The sequence below is a fragment of the Macaca mulatta genome, chromosome X (assembly GCF_049350105.2).
Source record: "Macaca mulatta isolate MMU2019108-1 chromosome X, T2T-MMU8v2.0, whole genome shotgun sequence".
Lineage (NCBI taxonomy): Eukaryota > Metazoa > Chordata > Mammalia > Primates > Cercopithecidae > Macaca > Macaca mulatta.
This window is the reverse complement of record NC_133426.1, coordinates 2,972,141-2,993,756: the sequence shown is the minus strand read 5'-3', so window position 1 is coordinate 2,993,756 and position 21,616 is coordinate 2,972,141. Positions and strand designations below refer to the sequence as shown.

The 21,616-nt window shown below is 42.9% G+C and overlaps 1 pseudogene; it reads right to left on the bottom strand.

Annotated features, from left to right (window-relative positions):
• The window catches only part of LOC706323 (argininosuccinate synthase-like), a 57,190-nt pseudogene extending 42,139 nt beyond the window's left edge, over window positions 1-15,051 (bottom strand).
• Between the last annotated feature and the right edge of the window lie 6,565 nt (window positions 15,052-21,616).

The following is a 21,616-nucleotide window of genomic DNA, read 5'->3' as shown; positions in this document are numbered from 1 at the left end:
TATATATGTATGTGTGTGTATAAAAATATATATGTGTGCATTTGTGTGTGTATATATAAAGTATATTTATGTATATATTATATATAGTATATATGTGTATGTATATGTAAATGTATGTAAGTGTATATATGTAAATAAATATATGTGTATATACATATATTTATATTTACATGCATATATATTTATATACACAAAGACATATATACTTATTTATATACATATGTACACAATACACATATACTTATATATGCAACTGTTTATACAGTTATACATATAAACATATACATATGTAAAATATGTATACTAATATAAACATATTGGCATATGCATATGTATACCTATATAAAAGTATATATAACTATATATACAGTTGACCTTTGAACAACACAGAGGTTAGGGGCACTGACTCCCCCCAACACAGTAAAAAGTCCACCTATAACTCAGTCGGGCACGGTGGCTCACGCCTGTAATCCCAGCACTTTGGGAGGCCGAGGCAGGCAGATCTCTTGGGCTCAGGAATTCGAAACTAGCCAGGGCAAGATGGTGAAATTTGTCTCTGCTAAAAGTACAAAATTAGCTGGGTGTGGTGGTGCACATCTGTGGTCCCAGCTACTCGGGAGGCTGAGGCAGGAGAATCACTTGAGCTGGGGAGGCAGAGGCTGCAGTGAGCTGAGATCACGCCACTGCATTCCACACTGAGTGACACAGTGAGAACCTGTCTCAAAAAAGGAAAAAACCCACCTATAACTTTTGACTCCTCCACAACTTAACTACTAACAGCCTACTGTTCACCAGAAGCTTTACTGGTGACATGAACAGTTGATTAACGCAAATTTTGACTGTATTCGTTTTTTTATTATTATTATTTTTTTTTTGAGACGGAGTCTTGACCTGTCACCTAGGTTGGAGTGCAGTGACATGACCTTGGCTCACTGCAACCTCCACCTCCCAGGTTCAAATGTTTCTTCTGCCTTAGCCTCCCAAGTAGCTGGGATTAAAGGCACGCACCACCATGCCCAACTAATTTTGTATTTTTGGTAGAGATGGAGTCTCGCCATGTTGACCAGGCTGGTCTTGAACTCCTGAGGTCAAGTGATCCACCTGCCTTGTCCTCCCAAAGTGCTGAGATTACAGTCATGAGCCCCCATGCCAGGCCTCAGTACTGTATTCTTACAATACAGTAAGCTAGATAAAAGAAAATGTCATGAAAGAAAATCATAAGGAAGAGAAAATAGATTTACTATTTATTTATTTATGACATTAGCAAATATATTCTTTTTTTTTTTTTTTGAGACAGAGTCTCACTCTGTCACCCAGGCTGGAGTGCAGTGGCACGATCTCGGCTCACTGCAAACTCCGCCTCCTGGGTTCATGCCTCCCTCCTGCCTCAACCTCCCGAGTAGCTGGGACTACAGGTGCCCACCACCACACTCGGCTAATTTTTTTGTATTTTTAGTAGAGACGGAGTTTCATCGTGTTAGCCAGGATGGTCTTGATCTCCCGACCTCGTGATCTGTCCGCCTCGACCTCCCAAAGTGCTGGGATTACAGGCGTGAGCCACCGTGCCCAGCCAATATATTCTTTTTTTAAACTGTCATTTTCAATGGATCATCCTAAAGGTCTCCATTCTCACTGTTTTCACAGCGAGGAGGAGGAGGAGGAAAAGGAGGTGTTGGTCTTGCTGTCTCAGAGATGGCAGAGGTGGAAGAAAATTCTCATATAAGTTTAAACCTGTGTTGTTCAAGGGTCAACTACATGCACACACAAATACATTCTATTAGTTCTGTTTTATCCTGACTAATACATCAGGCAACAGGTGTAATGCACATTAATAGTATAAATCCAGTTTTCCACTCACTGAGTATCCTTGCAAATGGTGAAATTTTACATTGCACAATTGTTGACCATGCTACATAGGACATGAACATTTATGTCTGTTATAAAACCTACGAGCAGAGAGTGCAAACTGGAAAAGGAAACCATTTTTGGACCTCTGAGAAACCGTGCTGTGCATGTGTATGGGAAACCTCACACCCTCAAAGTCAGTAGAAACCAGGGTATTTAACCAAATGGTCTGAGCCACCAGAACTGCTCCAAATTGGAGGGCAGTTTGTAATTGTAGTGATTCTTTCATTGGTTGTCAACTTACAGGCCATGCCTTGTCCTTTTTTCTTTTTTTTCTTTTTTCTTTAGAGACAGGGTCTTGCTCTGTCTCCCAGGCTGGAGTGCAGTGGTGCAATCATAGCTCGCAGCTGCCTTGACCTCCTGGGATCAAGTGATTCTCCCACCTCGGCTGGGAGAATCCCCCGCCTCCCACTCCCAGGTAGCTGGGAATACAGGTGTGCACCACCATGTTGGTCTAATTTTTTGATTTTTAATAGACAAGGTCTTGCCATGTTGCCCAGACTAATCTTTAACTCCTCAGCTCAAGCGATCCTCCCACTCCAGCCTCCCAAAATGCTAGAACTATAGGCATTAGCAATCATGTCTGGCCTTGCCTTGTCCTTTGAAAAGAAGGAAGAAGCTTCAGGCAACAAGAAACAGAACAACATAAGATATACAAAACGCAACTAAAAAAGGATATAAAGAATACAGATTATAAATGAGTGATAGAAAACCACGGTGATATGACAGTGAGGGCTGACAATGAAACCACAAGGATGAACACAGATGGTGATGGGTCTGTACGTTCTGGCAGTCTAAATAAAGAAAGAACATAGTCCTTGACAGTTTTCAAAATTAAATAGAAGAAAGTGTGGTGCTATTTAAGAAGCAAATCCTTTTTTGATACTGTACTCATATTTTCTTGGGACTTCCTATATTTGGAGGAGAGATACATAAAGTGGACACAGTCTTTCCAGATATTTCAGGAGCTGACTCGGTAATCAATTTCACAGGATGTTTATAAATGCATCCTTTAATAGCAGTTGCCGGCAGCTGTTGAAACACAAATACCAAGGCATGGCAGTAATAATCAAATTATCTCCAGCCTGGGTGACAGAGCGGGACTCTGTCTCGAAAAAAAAAAAAAAAAAAAGTCTGATTGAAATAAGAAGATATCTCATTATGGTTTCAATTTGCTTTTCTCTGATGATTAGTCATGTTGAGCAACTTTTCATATGCTTGCTGGCCATTGATATGTCTTCTTTTGAAGACTGTGTGTTCGTGCTCTTTGCCCACATTTTACTAGGGTTATACGGATTGTTTTGGTTGTTGTTGAGTTCCCTGTAGATTCTGGAAATTAGTTGGATGCAGAGTTTGCAAACATTTTGTCCCATTTTGCAGGTTATCCCTTCCTGATTGAACCTGCTACCCTAGAGATTCTGTATATGTTGCCAACATAGGAAGGCTCGCTCTAAGAGAAACTTCAAGAACTCCCCACTCCTGGCATTCACTTCCTTGTATAATCATTTTCCCTGAGTGTAGGCAGGATGCACGACTTGCTTCTAATGAACACAATGTGCCGACTGTGATGGAATGCAATTACCAAAATTAGGTTACACAAAGGCTGCGGCTTCCATATTCCTCATCCCCTCTCACTGGCTTGATTGCGTGCTTGCTGTGATGGAAGCCAGCCTTTGCGTCATGAGCTTCCCAATGGAGAAGTCCCTGTGACTCAGAATGAAAGGAACCTTCTGGACAACAGCCAGTGAGGAACTGAATCCCACCAACAGCAATGTGAGTGAGCTTGGAAGCAAATCCCTCTGCAGTCAAGCCCTGAGATGCTGTAGCCCCCACCTCCACCTCAACTGCAACCTCCCAAGAGACCCTCAGCTGTAAGACCCAGCTAACCATGCCAGCTCATTCTCAGATCCCAAGCCCACAGAAACCAAGACAATACATGTGTGTTGTGTGTGGCTTTAAACAGCTCAATGTTGGGGTTAACTTGTTACACAGTCATAACTAACGGGGTTATGAGTCACTAACAAGGAAATATATATTTAACCTTTCTAAAGTGTGTTTTATCATTGAATCTGTTTTGAATGAACCATCCTGTGAGGTTAAGATTCTGTGGACTATCTACTCATGGAGGGAAATTCTGTCCTAGAATGTGGAGGAAGTTTTTTCATCCTGGAAAAAATATACATAGGCAGTAATAACAAACCTGCAGGATTATTGCTAATAATAATGATAAGTATTGTTAGTATTATCATTATTTTATGTTACAGGATATCTGTTCATGAGGTACTGGTTGTCTACCAAGTCAAACCTTCTCAGTCTTTGTTCTTACCCCAGTCAGGTTTCACCAGAATTCCCGGGAATCCAGGCTGGCTGAATTCACTCAGTTCTCGGAAGAATTCCTTCAGCTTTCCAGCACTCAGGATCACAAGAGAGAAGGAGCCATCCTTCACCCGTAGACGACGGAAAGAGATGGAGAAATAGCTTCCTCTCTCATCTCCCCGGTACAGCCTTACAGTTATCCTAAAAAAAGCTCCAGTTGCCACTTTGGCAGCGAATCCTGTCATAAATCGTCAAATGGGCTTTTCCTCTTTTCCCATTTCACGTCCTTCCCTCCACTTCCTGAGCTCCTGCTCCAGAGAGGGAATGGGCTCCATTTCCAAATAAATAATTGCACAGAAACCTCGATCTCCTCTTCTGCCCTGAGTTTCTGTGAGGATAGGTTACCTACAAGATAAATTATTGGAGACACTAAAAACAAACAAAAAAGAATGCACAGTGTTCTTGGAAATCAATTCATTGTATTTTTGTAACATCTACAAAATAACATCATCTTTATTCTTAAAATAATAATTCATAAGACCTTTCTGGCTATCTGGTTCTTAATTAGTCCCAGATGAAAGTTATGGAAAGAAAAATAACAACTGGAAGTATTCTGGTTAAGTATTTGAATTGTGAGAAGAAAGAAAAATATCTTAGAAATACCTCACAGAAAAGTGCTCACACACACACACACGCGCACACACATGCACACACACACACACACACGCGCACACATGCATGTACACACACGCACACACCTGCACACACACATACACACGCGCACATACACACACACGCACACATGCGCATGCAGACCCGTGCGCGCATGCAAACACACGCGTGCACATACACATGGGCACACACACGCACACACACGCACATACACACACACAGTATCAAACTGATGAGGGGCTAATACCTAAACTATACAAAGTATGCCCATTATTATTATTTTTTAAAAAAATCTTTCTACTTTTTTTTTTTTTTTTGAGACAGAGCCTCACTGCCACGTAGGCTGGAGTGCAGTGGTGCTATCTCGGCCCACTGCAACCTCCGCCTCCCGGGTTCAAGCAATTCTTGTGCCTCAGCGTCCTGAGTAGCTGGGATTACAGGCATGCACCACCACGCCCAGCTAATTTTTTGTATTTTTAACAGGATGGGGTTTCGCCATGTTGGCCAAGCTGGTCTCAAACTCCTGGGCTCAAGTGATCCTCCTACCTCAGTCTCCCAAAGTGCTGGGATTACAGGCATGAGCCACTGCTCCTGGTCAGTATGCCGATTAAGATGAAAATAAAACCCAAGAGGAAAGGCAAAATGGGTAGGAATAATAATTCTTACAAGAAGAAACTTGAATAGTTTGAATGCGTATAGCAGATAGAGTGATCTCTTCCATCCCAAAGATGTCATGGCCTACTTCCCAGAGCCTATACATGTGTTAGGCACCATGACAATAGGAAATTCAGGTTGTAGATGGAATTAAGTTTTCTCTCATCAGTTGATCTTGAAATAAGGAGAGTATCCTGAGTAACACAGGTGGCCCCTTGTGACCACTAAGGTCCTTAAAAGGTTGTGGAGAGGGAGAACTAGAGAGATGGCAACTTGAGAAAGACTAGACCCGGTGGCTGTGGTTGGCTTTGCAGATGGAGAAAGGGGCCGTGAGTCAAGAAACATTGGTAGCTCCCATTAAACCAAAAGTAACTGAGACAGATTTCAATCAGTTTAGAAAGTTTATTTTGCCAAAGTTAAGGGTGTGCCCATGACACAGCCTCAGGAGGTCCTGAGGACATCCGCCCAAGCTGGCTGGAGTACAGCTTGGTTTGATGTATTTTAGGGGACATGACACATCAATCACTACATGCCGGATGTACATTGGTTCGGTCCAGAAAGGCAGGACAACTCAAAGTGTCAGGCAGAGGGACTTCCAATTGGTTGAAAGAGTTATTATCAGCAGAAAAGAATGTCTGGGTTATGACAAGGGGTTGTACAGACCAAGGTTTTATAATGAAGATGAAGCCTCCAGGTAGCAGGCTCCAAAGAGAATAGATTGTAAAGATTTCTTATCAGAGTTAGAGAGTCTGTTCTATCAGTGATTCCAAAAGGGAGGAGGGCATTATGAGGCATGTCCAGCTTCCACTTCCCATCATGGTCTGAACCAGTTTTTTAGGTTAACTTTGGAGTTGCTTGGCTGAGAGGAGGGGTCTGTTCAGATAACCGGGGGGGGGGGGGGTGGTGGGAGGAGAGGGGGTGTTAGAATTTTATTTTTAGTTGACACTCCTAAAAGCTAGAAATGGCAAGAAAACAGATTCTCCCTGTGTAGAGCCTCCAGAAGGAATGGGGTCCTGCCAATATGTCAATTTTATCCCAGGGAGACTCATTTTGGACTCTGACTTTCAGAACTGGAAGATACTCAATTGTGTTGTTTTAAGCCACTGAACTTGTGGGAATGCATTGCAGCATCCCTAGAAAACCATTCAATGAGTACGAGGAGATGCCAAAATCAAAATGTAATGAGAAATAAAAATGAAGATAATAAGATATCACTTTATACAATTAGAAGAGAGGGAAGAGAGGGAGAAAGAGGAAAAACATGTTTTGTTGCATTTCTTTTTCAGGCAGTGTTATTATTGAGTCAGCGTTTTTCCTATTCTACAGGAGTACATGTTAATAAGGCAGCCTGTTATTGAAACATGGTACAGACAAGGCCAGTTTCAGTCTTGAAATGCATGAGAGAAAGCCTGGAATATTCGTGGCTGGTTTATCAACCTACTGTCCTCAAACTGGGCACTGAACTATTTGACTAAAAGGTTCTCGTTTTATCACCCTCAGACCCATGTAACAGCAGCCACAGGAGACTCACACACTCATCATCCTGCTGTTCAAATTTCCCTACAACACAAATGCACCCCAGGCCCTTTGCACCTGCTGGCCCCTCTTCTTGGAAGCTTCTTTCTCCAAAAACCGAATTATTTATTCCAACACTACCTCCTCAGAGCAGCTTTTCACCTGCCTCTTTCCAAAATTACCTTCTCTTTCCTCTTTTCCCTGATTCACTTCTGGAAACAGTTCCTATGTGAGTTTAGTGTTTATTGTACTGTGTCTGACTCTCTGTCTAGAAGGTGAACTCAATGGAAACTTCAGTGTTCTCACTCATGGCCCTGTCTAGGGTTAGGGGTAAGGGTAGGGTTAGGGTTAGGGGTAGGGTTAGGAGTAGGGGTAGGGTTAGGTTAGAGTTAGGCATCATGGAGCCATCAATAGCTATTGAATGAATGAATGAGCATGGCCAAGTCTGCATTTAGAGGGTCGACTTCTGGACAGGGACGTAATCTCTTCTTAAGCAGTGCAGAAGACAGCAAGAGCCATCAGGCTGTCATAGAAAAAGAGTAGAAGCACACCTATTGCCAGTGGAAAATCAGAGTTAGGGGACACTGTATGGATCTCTCTGATTCTGAGACACCCGACTGCATGGTAAGCCTCCTTCCTTGAGTGGTTCTGGGCCCCAACTACCTGTGATGGCCTTTAAGGTGACTTTGGAAGTCACCTGTGAGCATCCAGAAACTGCTGCCCCAATGGTTCTACCTGTAGGGATTGGACTTCATTGGTCCTGGATGTAGTCTGGATTTTGGGAGTACAAATGTTCCATGGCCAAAGGTCCATGGCCAAATCTACATCTTATATGTCTGTGGTCTTGGGATACTTAGAAGTCTTCCATACATATTTTTCAAAGCGTTGTTTTAATTAGAGAGGCAGCATACCTCTAACCTTCTCTTTCTCTTTTCCCCATACTATTTCTCAGTAGAAGAGTTGATGTCTACTGCCAATTGGAAAACACTCACTTGGCACACTGCACATCTTTACCCTTACATGATTCTATATGTGAGACACAATGTCCCTCCTTGTATCCCTTCAACTTCTCCCTGGTCTTCAAATTGCATCATACATCTCGTGCTGACACTAGCTACCTTTGTTTTGGGTCTACACTTTTGTTCTCATGGCATCTCTTGGGGTAGCCCATGAATTCCTACATTGCTTCTGAGAATAAATGACAGGCATTCCTTAGGGTCAAAAAATACTGGCCACTCTCTTTGGGAGCTAAAAGGAAAATATTGCCCACTCAGTCACTTTCTCTTTATTACTTTCCATTTCTATTCTTTATGATACTCTTGGAAAATTAAAATTCGACCAGTTCCACTTATGGCTGAACACATGGCCAAAAAACAGAATTGGCCTCAAGTAAAAGAAAATTACAACATTTTTCTCCCTGCAGAGAACTATATTTATTTCATAAATATAAATGGATAGTATGATGACTCTTAAATCCTTAAGGGATAGACACCCATGTGCAGACACATGTTTTGTCTAAATCAAGTTTAAAATTGGGTTTGATTTACTCTTCTGAAGAAAATATGTCCTTCTTTATAAGAAAGATTGGCAACTTCAGGATCTCCCATTTTCCCTGACCCATGACATCCTCTGCCTCCCACATCCCAAACCAATTTGATGCTGACTATACATTTGTTTCTCTCTTGGAATCTAGGCATTATCATATCCATTTACAGGTTGTTAGACTCACAAGAAGATCATTTGCACTCCCAAAATTCAGACTACACCCAGGTCCAATGAAGTCAAATCTATGTAGTTAGATTCATAGGTGCAGGTGTTTTTGGAAGGTCACAGGTGACTTCCAAAGTCACCTTAACGGTCATCACAGGTGGCTTCACTGTGTATCTGGAGCCAAAACCACTCATGGAAGAAGTCTGATATTGTTTGGTTGTGTCCCCACCCAAATCTCATCTTGAATTCCCACGTGTTGTGGGAGGGGCCCGGTGGGAAGTAATTGAATCATGGGGGCAGGTCTTTCTTATGCTGTTCTCGTGATAGTGAATAAGTCTCATGAGATCTGATGGTTTTATAAAGGGGAGTTTCCCTGCACAAGCTTTCTCTTTGCCTGCTGCCATCCATGTAAGACATGACTTGCTCCTCCTTGCTTTCAGACATGACTTGCTCCTCCTTGCTTTCTGCCATGATTCTGAGGCCTCCCCAGCCAAGTGGAACTATAAGCCCATTAAACCTCTTTCTTTTGTAAATTTCCCAGTCTCAGGTACGTCTTTATCAGCAATGTGAAAACAGACAAATACAACGTCTCACCATGCAGTTGGGTGTCTCAGAATCAGAGAGACCCACGAAGTGTCCTAACTCTGATTTCCACTCCTAATAGGTGTGCTTCTACTCTTTCCCTATGACAGTTTGATGGCTCTTGCTGACTTCCTCACTGCTTAAGAAGATATTATGTCCCTGTCCAGAAGTTGACCCTCTAAACATAGACCTGGCCATGCTTGTTCATTCAATAGCTATTGATGGCTCCAGATTGCCTAACCCTAACCCTAACCCTAGACAGGGCCATGAGTGAGAACGCTGAAGCTTCCACTGAGCTCACATTCTAGTGAGAGAGTCAGATGCAGTAAAATAAACACTAAACTCACATAGGAACTGTTTCCAAAGCGAATCAGGGCAAAAGGAAAGGAGAAGGTTGTTTTGGAAAGAGATAGGTGAAAAGCCACTCTGATGAGGTGGTGTTGGAATAAATCATTCAGTATTTGGAGAAAGAAACTTCCAAGCAGTGGAGCCAGCGGGTGCAAAGGGCCTGGGGTGAATTTGTCTTGTAGGGAAGGTTGAACAGCAGGACGATAAGTGTGCGAGTTTGTGGATGCTGTCACAAATCATCACCATGTCCTTGCTTAAAACAACACCCATTTATTCTGTTACAGCTTTGGACATCAGAATAAAATAAAGATGTCTGCAGAGCTGTGTTTCTTCTGAATATTTTAGGAGAAAAACGATTTCTTTCTGTTTCTGGCTTCTAGAGGCTGCCTGCATTCCTTGGCTCATGACCCCTTCCTGTATCTTCAAATTACATCATACCAACCTCTGCTTCCTGCAGCCTGTGACTCTTCTACTTCCCTTTTGTAAGGATCCCTGTGATGATAGCAGACCCACCTGGATAAGTCCATTCAGACTTCTCTAGCAAAATACCATAGCCTGGGGGGCTCACAAACACAGACATTTACTGTTCACACTTCTGGAGGCTGGGAGTCCAAGGTCAAGGCAGGGCAGATTCAGTGTTTTGTTAGGACCCGCTTCCTGGATTAAGATGGAGCCTTCTCGCTGTGTCCTCACATGGTGGAAGGGGCGAGGGAACTCTCTGAGGTCATTTTTCTAAGGGCACCCATCCCATTCATGAGGCTCCACCTTATGACCTCATCACTTCCCAAAGGCCCTACCTCCCAACACCATCTCCTTTTGGGTGAGGATTTCAGTATAAGAATTTGGGGTGGGACATAGACATGCAGACCATAGCAGACTCTTAACCTCAACATGCGTGAGTGCGTATTTATTCTAAATCAAATTAAGACACAGGAAGCGTGATCATTTGTGTGTGTGTGTGCCATTTAAGATTTGAGGGGCTGCTGTGTAGTGTAAATATCACAGACATTCTACAGGATCCCTAGGGGTGTACCTGTGATCCATGAAACTTACCTAGAGGTGGATTTTTGTCTCCCTAACACGAAAACCCACACAATAGAGCTGGTGGAATGTGGAACAAACTTACCCCTAAATGGATTGAAATATCACTGCCTATTGCTGGAGGCTGGGCAGGCCTTGGCAAGGGTGTTGTGGGTTTAGCTTAGTCATCAATTGGGCGATACAACTACATGGGAATTATATAACCAGATAGGAAACTGCAGCCATTGAATTTTATTTCTTTTGAAAACACACTGATATCTGTTACCTCAATTATTCTTTAAACATGAATTAAGCACATTAGCTATTGTTTCCTGCTTTTTATAGGCTTCCTAATGAATAAAGGTGGATGCAACTTCAGATCTTCTGACCTATTGTGGATCTGTTCACTCTCCTTCTATCAGGGTAACACTCTATTACTGCTACTGTATCTTTGTTTGCAACTAACTTGGCCACCCAGGTTATATATTCAGACTATGGTTTCCATATGTGGACAACATGCAAAGTGTATCTGTCTTCCTACAAAACAAAACAAAGCAAAACAAAACAAAGCGACATCAATTTCCAAGTGTCTCATAGGTGTTCATAGCCAGGGGCAATGTTTCTGTAGGAGCACTTTACTTGCATTTTGTTCCCTTAACAATCCCGAAATGTTTAGTCTGTCTTCAAGCTGTTATGTAACAGCAGCAGGCTATGAGTCACTTAGGGATATAGGGGATTCTGCTAAGTAAACAAAATCAGCTCATTTTAGTTACTTCTTCACAACAGGTGTGGAGACTATGGGTGGTTCATTTAGAACAAAGGTCTCATATTTTAAGATTCAAATTCAAGGGCCCCTAGTGCTTTTTTCTAGGATGGACACAGGGCAGGAGATCAAATTACGTTTTTCAATTCACGTTTCATTTTATTTTATTTTATTTTATTTTGAGACAGGGTCTTGCTCTATTGCCCAGGCTGGAATGCAGTTGTCTGATTAGAGCTCACTGCAGCCTCCACCTCCTAAGCTCAAGTGATCCTCCCACTTTAGCCTCCTGAGTAGCTGGAACTATAGGTATGTGCTACCACACTGGCTAATTTTTTTTTGTAGAGACAGGGGTCTTGTCATGTTGCCCACCTGGTCCTGAAATCCTGGGCCCAAGTGATCCTCCTGCCTTGGCCTCCCCAGGTGTTGGGATTACAGGCGTGAGCCACCATGCCCGACCTTGAAAGGTCTCATATCTTAAGACTCTAATTCGTGTGTAACTACTGCTTTTTTCTAGGACAAGCAGAGAGTAGGAGGTCAAATTATGTTGTTCAATTCAGGTATTTAAAAAATAAATCCAGTTGCATAGTCCAACTTGCAGAAAGCACCTTAATAAGCCATTTTAATGAAAGGATGGTTGAAGGTAAAGTCCCTAGACTGGGGACGATGATCATGAGATATACATTGTGATAATTGTGGCGATAAAATTAGACGGGGAATACATAACCCAGTAGGAGCCAGTCAGGGCAGGGGGTTGGGGTAGCTCCGTGCAGGCAAGATTCCAGCTAATGGCTAGATGTGAGAGACCAGGATCCCACTGGCTAGGAGAAAGCAGCAGGAGCCAGAGGATGTGGGAAACACAAGAGATATTCTGTGTCTTCTCCCCACCTTCCCCACTAAAAAAATTCCATGTCCACTCAAAATTTTGGAATAGGACCTTATTTGGAAATTGAGTCTTTGTAACTGTAATTAGTACAGGATGTCAAGATGAAGTCATGTTGGATTCAGGACCCTAAATGCAATGACAGGTGTACTCATAAGAGACAGAAGAGGAGATACAGATACAGAGGAGAAGGCCACGTGGAGACAGAGGCAGAGACTGGAGTGACGCAGCCACAAGCCCAGGGATGCCTGGAGCCCCCAGGAGCTGGGAGAGGCAGGAAGGACCCTCCCCTAGAGCCTCCAGAGGGAACTAAATACACCTGTAGTGGCTTAAACTGTGGTCTTGGAAAGATGTATCTGTGTCCTAATGGCCAGATCCTGTGAATAGGACCTCATTTGCAAATAGGGGCTTTGCAGATATACCTAAGTCAAGGATCTCAAGATGAGACCATCCTGGATTAGGTTGGGCCCTAAGTGCAATGGCAGGTGTCCTTCTAAGAGACAGAAGAGGATACACAGACACAGAGGAGAAGGCCACGTGGAGATGGAGGCAGGGACTGTAGCGATGCAGCCACAGGTCGAGGAATGCCAAGGATTGCCGGTGGCTACTGGAAGCTAGAGAGAGGCCAACAAGAGAACTAGGAGACCAAAAATGACTTACTTTTACATTTAAAAATAACTAAAAGAGTATAATTGGATTATTGGTAACACAAAGGGTAAATGCTTGAGGGGTTGGATACCCCATTCTCTGTGATGTGATTATTATGCATTGCATGCCTGTATCAAAATATTGCAGATATCCCATAAATATATACACCTCCCATGTACCCACAAAAATTAACAAATTTGGAAAAAATCAGAACTGGGAGATAATACATTTATGTTGCTTTCAGCCACCCAGTAGGAGGTCATTATTATTTTTTTTAATCTTCTTTTAATTGTCATTTTTGGCCAGGCACGATGACTCACACCTGTAAGGCCAGCACCCTGGGAGGCTGAGGTGGGCAGATTAGCTGAGGTCAGGAGTTCGTGACCAGCCTGGCCAACATGGTGAAACCTTGTCTCTACTGAAAATACAAAAATTAGCCAGGCACGGTGGTGCACGCCTGTAATCCCAGCTACTGAGGGATGAGAATGAGAATGAAGGCTGAAGGACGAGAATCACCTGAACCCAGGAGATGGAGGTTGCAGTGAGCCGAGATCAAGCCACTGCGCTCCAGCCTGGGTGACAGAGTCAGAACCTGTCTCAAAAAAAAATGTCATTTTATAGCTCCCCACTGCAACTGCCCCCCACCCTTCCCTTCAATGACCACTTTTGCAGGCTTCAGGGGGACCAGGGAACAAAGCTGGGGCCTGGCAGCCACTACGCTGCCAGCTGGGGAAAACAAGTCACAATTACAAATTATCACAAGAATTAGTGCCTATACTTGGGGGATCTGCAAAGTGAGGAGGCCCCAGCTCCCCTTGTATAGGGGTCCATTTGGCAGTGACCTTGCTCTGGAGACGGTCATATTCCTTCAGCCTGAGGGAACTGATGGTGATGAACCCGGTGGCATCAACTGGCTCCTAATCGCCCTGCACACTCATGCTCACCAGCTCCTCATTGTAGAGAGACAGTGGTAGCTCCCGGCTGAGGATGTACACCCAACCCTTGAAGACGGACACCTGCACTTTCCCTTCCACTCGTTCCTGGGACTTGGTGATGCAGTGGCGGACAATTCACACTCAGGGTTGTGCCAGAAACCAGTATACACCAGCTCAGCAAATTTCAAGCCCAGGCCTTGTTTGATTTTGCGCACTTCCCGATCCATGGTGAAGTCCTTGATGTGTAAATGAGCATGGTAAAGGATGGTGCTTGCTGGGGTCTCATAGATGCCTCAGGACTTCGTTGCAATGAAATGGCTCTCCACGATGTCAATACGGCCCAGGCCGTGCTTGCCTCTGGCTTCGTTCAGTTACACGAAGAGCTCCTAGGAGGTCTGGTGGGTGGCGCCATCCTCGACGTTGGTCACCTTCACAGGAACCCCTTTTGTGAACTCAATCTCGAGAATATCAGGGGTGTTGGGGGCTTTGGTCAGGTCAGGGCTTATGGTGGCTGGGTCTCTCCAGGATTCCAGCTTCATAGCTCATATGCATGAGGTTCTTGTCCATGCTCCACGGGTTCTTGGGAGTGACCAGGATGGGAATCTGATGTTGCTTTGCATATTCCATCAGCTCGTTGAGGCCCTTGGACCAGTTGTAGAACTCGGGCATCCTCCGGGGAGAAATGACCTTAATCTGGGGGCCAGTGAGCAGGTGAGCTCAAACCGGACCTGATCATTCCCCTTTCCCATGATGCCATAGGATACATACTTGGCCCCCTCCTGCTGGGTGATTTCCGCTTGTTTGTGGGTGATGCAGAGCCTAGCCAGAGAGGTGCACAGGAGGTAGTGGTCCTCATACAGGGTGCTGGACTGGATGGCCGGCCACATGAACTCCTCCACAAACTCTCTGCTGACATCATTAATGAACACCTTTATGGCCCTAAGCTTCCATGCCTTCTTCCTGTCTTCCTCGAAGTCTTCCTTCTGGCCGATGCTGGCCAGGTAGGCAATGACGTCATGGCCTTGTTCCTTCACCCATACGAGGATGCAGGAGGTGTCCAGGGCACCACGGTGGGCCAGAACCATGGAGCCGTTGCTGGACATAGCGTCTGGAATTGGAAGTGCGAGTTCCCTGCATCTGGAATCTGTCTTCACGGTGCAGTGAACCACTAGGACCCCAGGCAGTTGAGGCAGGTGACAGAGCAAGAGGAGGTAATTTTTTATAGCAACTGTACAAAACTAATACCATTCAGGTTAGAGGCAACACCAAAATCAATGAGAAATGTCAGGTGGGTTAGTACACTGACCAGGAGTTTGGGTCAACACGGGCCCCAGGCCCATGAGCCATGCTCAGACACTGGGTGGAGACTGTTGTGGTATATACTGAAGGAGCTTTGAACTCTCCTTTGGAGCACCAGCCTTGGTTTGGCTGTCAGATGTGTTTGGATTCAGTGCCTATCAACTGAGGAGCTGAGCCTATTGAGAACTCTGTGTGTCAAAATTGGTCAGCATTTGGGGCAGTTCTGGGCTATCAGGTGGAGACAAGATTCCATGGCAGATATGAACCAGAGTCGGAAAGAGAAAGGCATAGGAGGCAAGATAATGCCAATCTCCTGTGAATATGATACCCTGCAATGGAGAAAGGGAATAAAGGTTGTAGATGGAATTAAGGTGGCTAACTCACTCGACCTTAAAACTGGGAGATTGTTTTTGATTATTCAATCTAATTGCAAGAAGTCACGCTGGATTCAGGACCCTAAATGCAATGACAGGAGTCCTTGTAAGAGACAGAAGAGGAGACACAAACACAGAGGAGAAGGCCACGTGGAGACAGAGGCAGAGACTAGAGTGATATGGCCACAAGCCCAGGGATGCCTGGAGCCCCCAGGAGCTGGGAGAGGCAGGAAGGATCCTCCCCTAGAGCCTCCAGAGGGAACTAAGTACACCTGTAGTGGTTTAAACTGTCCTTAGAGTCCTTAAAAATAGACAAAATTCAAGGCCAGCCTGGGCATCATAGCAAGACATTGTCTCCACTTTAAAAAAAAAAAAAAAAAGCCAGATATGGAGACATGCACCTGTAACATGAGCTACTCTGGAGGCTGAGAAGAAAGAAATGCTTGATCCTAGGTGTTGGAGGCTGTAGTGAGCTATGACCGTGGCACTGCACTCCAGCCTGGGTGATACAGCGAGACCTTATCTCAAAAAAATTAAAAGGCTGGGTGCAGTGGCTCATGTCTGTAATCCCAGCACTTTGGGAGGCTGAGGCAGGAGGATCACTTGATCCCAGGAGGTCGAGGCTGCAGTAAGCTGTAAGGATACCACTGCACTCCAGCCTGAGGAACAGAGCAAGATCCTGTCTCAAAAACAAAACAGAACAGAACAAAACAAAACAAACAAACAAACAAACAAAAAACAGCAGAAGACTCAGAGATGAGTATGGTGGTCTCTGGAAGCTGGAAATGATGTTCATTTTATAGCCAGCCAGAAAGGGAGACCTCAATTCTGCAATCACAAGAAACAATTCTGCCACCATCCCTGAAAAGCAAGGAAATGAATTCTGCACAACATCTTCTCTAATAGAATGCAGCCCTACTGACACCTTTTTGTTATTTTTTTTCACTTTTATAATTATAACCACTTTAATGAATGATTTAATGTAAAAATTAGGAAAAAAATCAACATTCGTATCAGATCAAAGATCAGGTTTAAGAAATGAATACACCATATATCTGTTCAAAAGAGATTCCAGAAGGAAATTCACAAGGATTTTTCATTCTTGGTGAATGAAAAATAAGGATTTTTCATTCTTATTTTATTTTTTAAAATAACATCAACTTGTACTTGTGATTAAGGACTACATGTACAGGTTTATGATGTTGTTACATTGCATGACGCTGAGCCTACCGACATCTTGATTTTAGCCCAGTGAGGCTCTTGTTGAACTTCTCACTTCCAGAATTGCTGAACTGTAGAAGTGTAAGAAAATAAATTTGCATCATTTAAGCAACTAAGTTTATAGCAATTCGTGACAACAGCCATAGAAAATTAATAAGTTGGCGAATGGGTGAGGGCCTGTAAATTCTGTATCTTCCCAGGAGGCAGCCATTTACCCAGTAATAATGCACTATACACCAGGAATTATTGGGCCACAATGTGAGTCATTTCTAGTGGTGGGAATTGACTGCCGATCCCCTGTGCTGTACCTTGGTCTTCTCACCTGTGAGCCATTGGGCACCCTTGTGAGTAACTAGAAAGGTTAACGTAAGAGCCAGTGTCCTTGAACTGCTCTTTCTCAAGGTGAAATTGACCTGTCATGGGCCCAGCCAGGGTTATCACTCAAAAATCCAATGAGCCAGTGTAAACAGGATATTCCTTTGAACTAGAGTATCCTCCAGGAGATTCACGATCCACATTCTACTTGCTTCAGAAACAACTTGGGTGTTTGCCAAAAATGCGCAGTCCCAGGTCAAACACTCAGATTAGTTCAATGAAGGTTTCTGCAATGGGGCCTCGACTATCTCATTTTCTGGTTTTCCAATGGGTCCTTCCTGGTATCACCTCCCATAAACACCTTACCCTCAAATCCTAGTCTCTGCTTGTGCTTCTAGGGGGAACTCAGTTTCCTACATTTAATTCTGTTTAAACCTCTACCACAATAACCCTGCCATAACCCTACCATTAACTCTTTCAAGCAATCCATGTAAGTCGTATGAGCCGTAGACAGATAAACTAAGTGTAAGAAATGTTGGAATAAACAGATCAAACATTTAGATTTCAACTCAAGTTTATTTATGTTTTTTCCAGTTGAAAAAGAAGGACAGCTTACACAGAATAATGAATTCCCTAAAGGCAAAGGGAAAATATGTTTGCATGCTTATCTAATTAATATTGAAATCTGCATAAGATATTCATACATATTTAAGTGCATAACTTAAATTTATACATGTTTGAGAAAATGTGAATTTATTGTATTGTAATACATAAATATTTCATAATACACAATATATTGATGTTGATACATTTACATGTATTGATATAATACTATAAAACATAAATATATAATTTATATAAATATAAATTTTATTTAGATGTTATAAGTTAGATAATTAGATAACTTGATTAGGTAAACATTAGATATTTTTAAATGAATTTACGATGTATAATATACAAATATATAAATACAATATATATGAATATATTATATAATAGAATGAATATATCATAATAACATAAATATTACATATTATAGAAAGATATTTATGTTATGATACAAGTTATATATTCATACGTAACTTTTTTTTTTTGAGATGGAGTCTCACTGTGTCGCCCAGGCTGGAGTGCAGTGGCGAGATCTCAGCTCACTGCAACCTCCGCCTCCTGAGTTCAAGCGATTCTCTTGCCTCAGGCTCCTGAGTAGCCACACCACGCCCGGCTAATTTTTGTATTTTTAGTAGAGATGGGGTTTCACCATGTTGGCCAGGATGGTTTCGATCTCCTGACCTTACGATCCACCTGCATTGGCCTCCCAAAGTGCTGGGATTACAGGCATGAGCTACCACGTGTAATTTATATGCAATATATTATATATAATATAATATAGTGTGTATTTTATGAATGTGATATAATTTTGTAATGTATCTTATGCAGCCATATAACTTGTAAAATATACCTAAAGACACATATTATATAATATATATCATTTGCATTATTAACAATAAATATTATAATAATTACTACATTAAATCATTTGTGATACAATTATTAACAAATATACACAAGGTAAAGTTGTTCTAATAAATTTTGAAGAAACCAATGATAGAACACGATGTGCCTGGAAATCAAGTGATCTCTTATAGGTGTTATGTTAAAAATGAAGGCTAGGCATGATGGCTCATGCCTGTAATCCCAGCACTTTATTAGGCTAATGCAGGAGGATCGCTTGAGTCCAGGAGTTTGAGACCAGCTTGGGCAATATAATGAGACCTTATCTCTACAAAAAATATAAATGTTAGCTGGGCATGGTGGTGCACACCTGTAGTCCCAGCTACTCAGGAGGCTGAGACAGGAAGATTACCTGAGCCCAAGAGGTCAAGGCTACAGTGAGTCATAATTTCACCACTGCACTCCAGCCTGGGTGACAGATTGAGACCCTGTCTCAAAAACAAAACAAAAACAAAACAAAATAACAACAAAAAGACTCTCACTTTCCTTCAAAGTTTCCATATTGCATAATTAGGAGATATTTACAAACAAATCTACTAGCTTTGTTTCAGCAAATAAACTGATGTAAATCTTTTTTTTCCCCAAAAAAACTGTTAGAAAAATCTTTAAAAATTGAACTAAGATATTCTGTGTTGGCCGGGCGCGGTGGCTCAAGCCTGTAATCCCAGCACTTTGGGAGGCCGAGACGGGCGGATCACGAGGTCAGAAGATCAAGACCATCCTGGCTAACACGGTGAAACCCCGTCTCTACTAAAAAATACAAAAAACTAGCCGGGCTCGGTGGCGGGCGCCTGTAGTCCCAGCTACTCGGGAGGCTGAGGCAGGAGAATGGCGTGAACCCCGGAGGAGGAGCTTGCAGTGAGCTGAGATCACGCCACTGTACTCCAGCCTGGGCGACAGCGCGAGACACCGTCTCAAAAAAAAAAAAAAAAAAAAAAAAAAAAAAAAAAAAGATATTCTGTGTTAAAATTAGGTTTTGGTAGGCTGGAGAAGCACATTCCTAAAACTACACAGGCAAGTATGTTACCAATGTGATATGGTCTGGCTGTATCCCCACCCAAACCTCATCTTGAATGAATTCCCATGTGTTGTGGGAGGGACCCAGTGGGAGATAATTTGAATCACTGGGGCGGTTTCCCCCATACTATTCTCATGGTAGTGGGTGGGTCTCATGAGATCTGATGGTTTTATGAGGGGTTTCCGCTTTTGCATCTTCCTCATTTTCTCTTGCTGCCACCATGTAAGAAGTGCCTTTCACCTCCCACCATAATTCTGAGGCCTCCCCAGCAACGTGGAACTGTAAGTCCAGTGAAACCTCTTTTTCTTCCCAGTCTCAGGTATGTCTTTATCAGCAGCGTGAAACGGACTAAAACACAATGCAGTAAAAGTTTGCACTGAAGTAGCATTTGGACTGATGAAGGCAGGTGTGCTAATTGAATGCCCCTGTGTCCTCCTTTCTCCCAGCCCTTGGCCGACATCAGTGATTTCTCGAAGTGATTTTCTCTGCTCAGCCCAGACACATCCCCAGACTGGTTCTCTATTTGCACTAGACAGGTTGCTACTGATCTGCAGGAGCAGACAGGCAAGACAGCACATGCTGCTCCCTGCTGAGATGTGGAGCGTAGCCACGAGTTCACATTCTAACCTCCCTGCCTGAGTAAAGAATTCAGCAAGTGGGATTAACACAGTTTAGGCCCGTGTGGAGTTCAATCTACATCAATACACTCGATATTGTGTGATTCATTAATTAGACAAATGATTAAATCAACAAGTGCATTTTTTAATCACTTGACTTTTTAAATTATGACTGTTAGAAGCAGTGTAATTGGGTTTTTAAAAAATTTGTATTAATTTATGAGGCACAAGTGTGATTTTGTAACCTAGATTGTGCAGTGGTGAAGTCTTGGCTTCTGTAACCATCACTGGCATAATGAATATTGTGTCCACTAAGTAATTTCTTATCCCTCAGCCCCTCCTACCCTTCCCAGTCAGCAATGTCTGTTTTTCCACACTCTATGCCTATTTGGAAACATCATTTAGCTCCCACTTATTAGTGAGAACACGTAGTATTTGTCTTTTTGTTTCTGAGTTGTTTTACTTAAGAAAATGACCACCGCTTCCATCCATGTTGCTGCAAAAGATATGATTGCATTCCTTTTTGTGGCTGAATAGTGTTCCCCTGTGTGCGTATACCACATTTTCTTTATCCCATCATCCACTGATGGACACTTCGGTTGATTCCATATCTTTGCTATTGTAAACAGGGCTTCCAGTACAGGTATCTTTTCTTTTAATGTTGAGACGGAGTCTCCCTCTGTCTTCCAGGCTGCAGTGCAGAGGCACCATCTCGGCTCACTGCAACCTCTGCCTCCCGGGTTCAAGCAATTCTCCTGCCTCAGTCTCCCGAGTAGCTGGGGATACAGGCGTGCACCATCACAACTGGCTAATTTTTGTATTTTTATTAGAGACGGTGTTTCACCATGTTGACCAGGCTGGTCTCAAACTCCTGACCTCTAGTGATCCACCCGCCTCAGCCTCCCAAAGTGCTGGGATTACAGGCATGGGCCACCACGTCCAGCCAGTGCAAGTATCTTTTTGATATAATGATTTCTTTTTTTCTTTTCCTTTGGGTAGATTTCCAGTAGTGGGTTGCTGGATTGAATGATAGTTCTATTTTTGGTTCTTTGAGAAATCTCCACACCCTTTTTCATAGAGATTGCACTAATCTACATTCCCATGAACAGTGTATAAGTGTTCCATTTTCTCTGCATCTTCACCAACATCTGTTTTTTTCTTTTTTTCTTTTTTTTTGTAATAGCCATTCTGAGTGGTGTAGGATGAAATCTCACGGTATGTGAATAGCTTGCTAAAGGGTGTTTGAATGTACTTTGCTGTGTGGCTCACTTTACCATGAAACAAAATCACAGCCCATCATATCTTTTAGTGG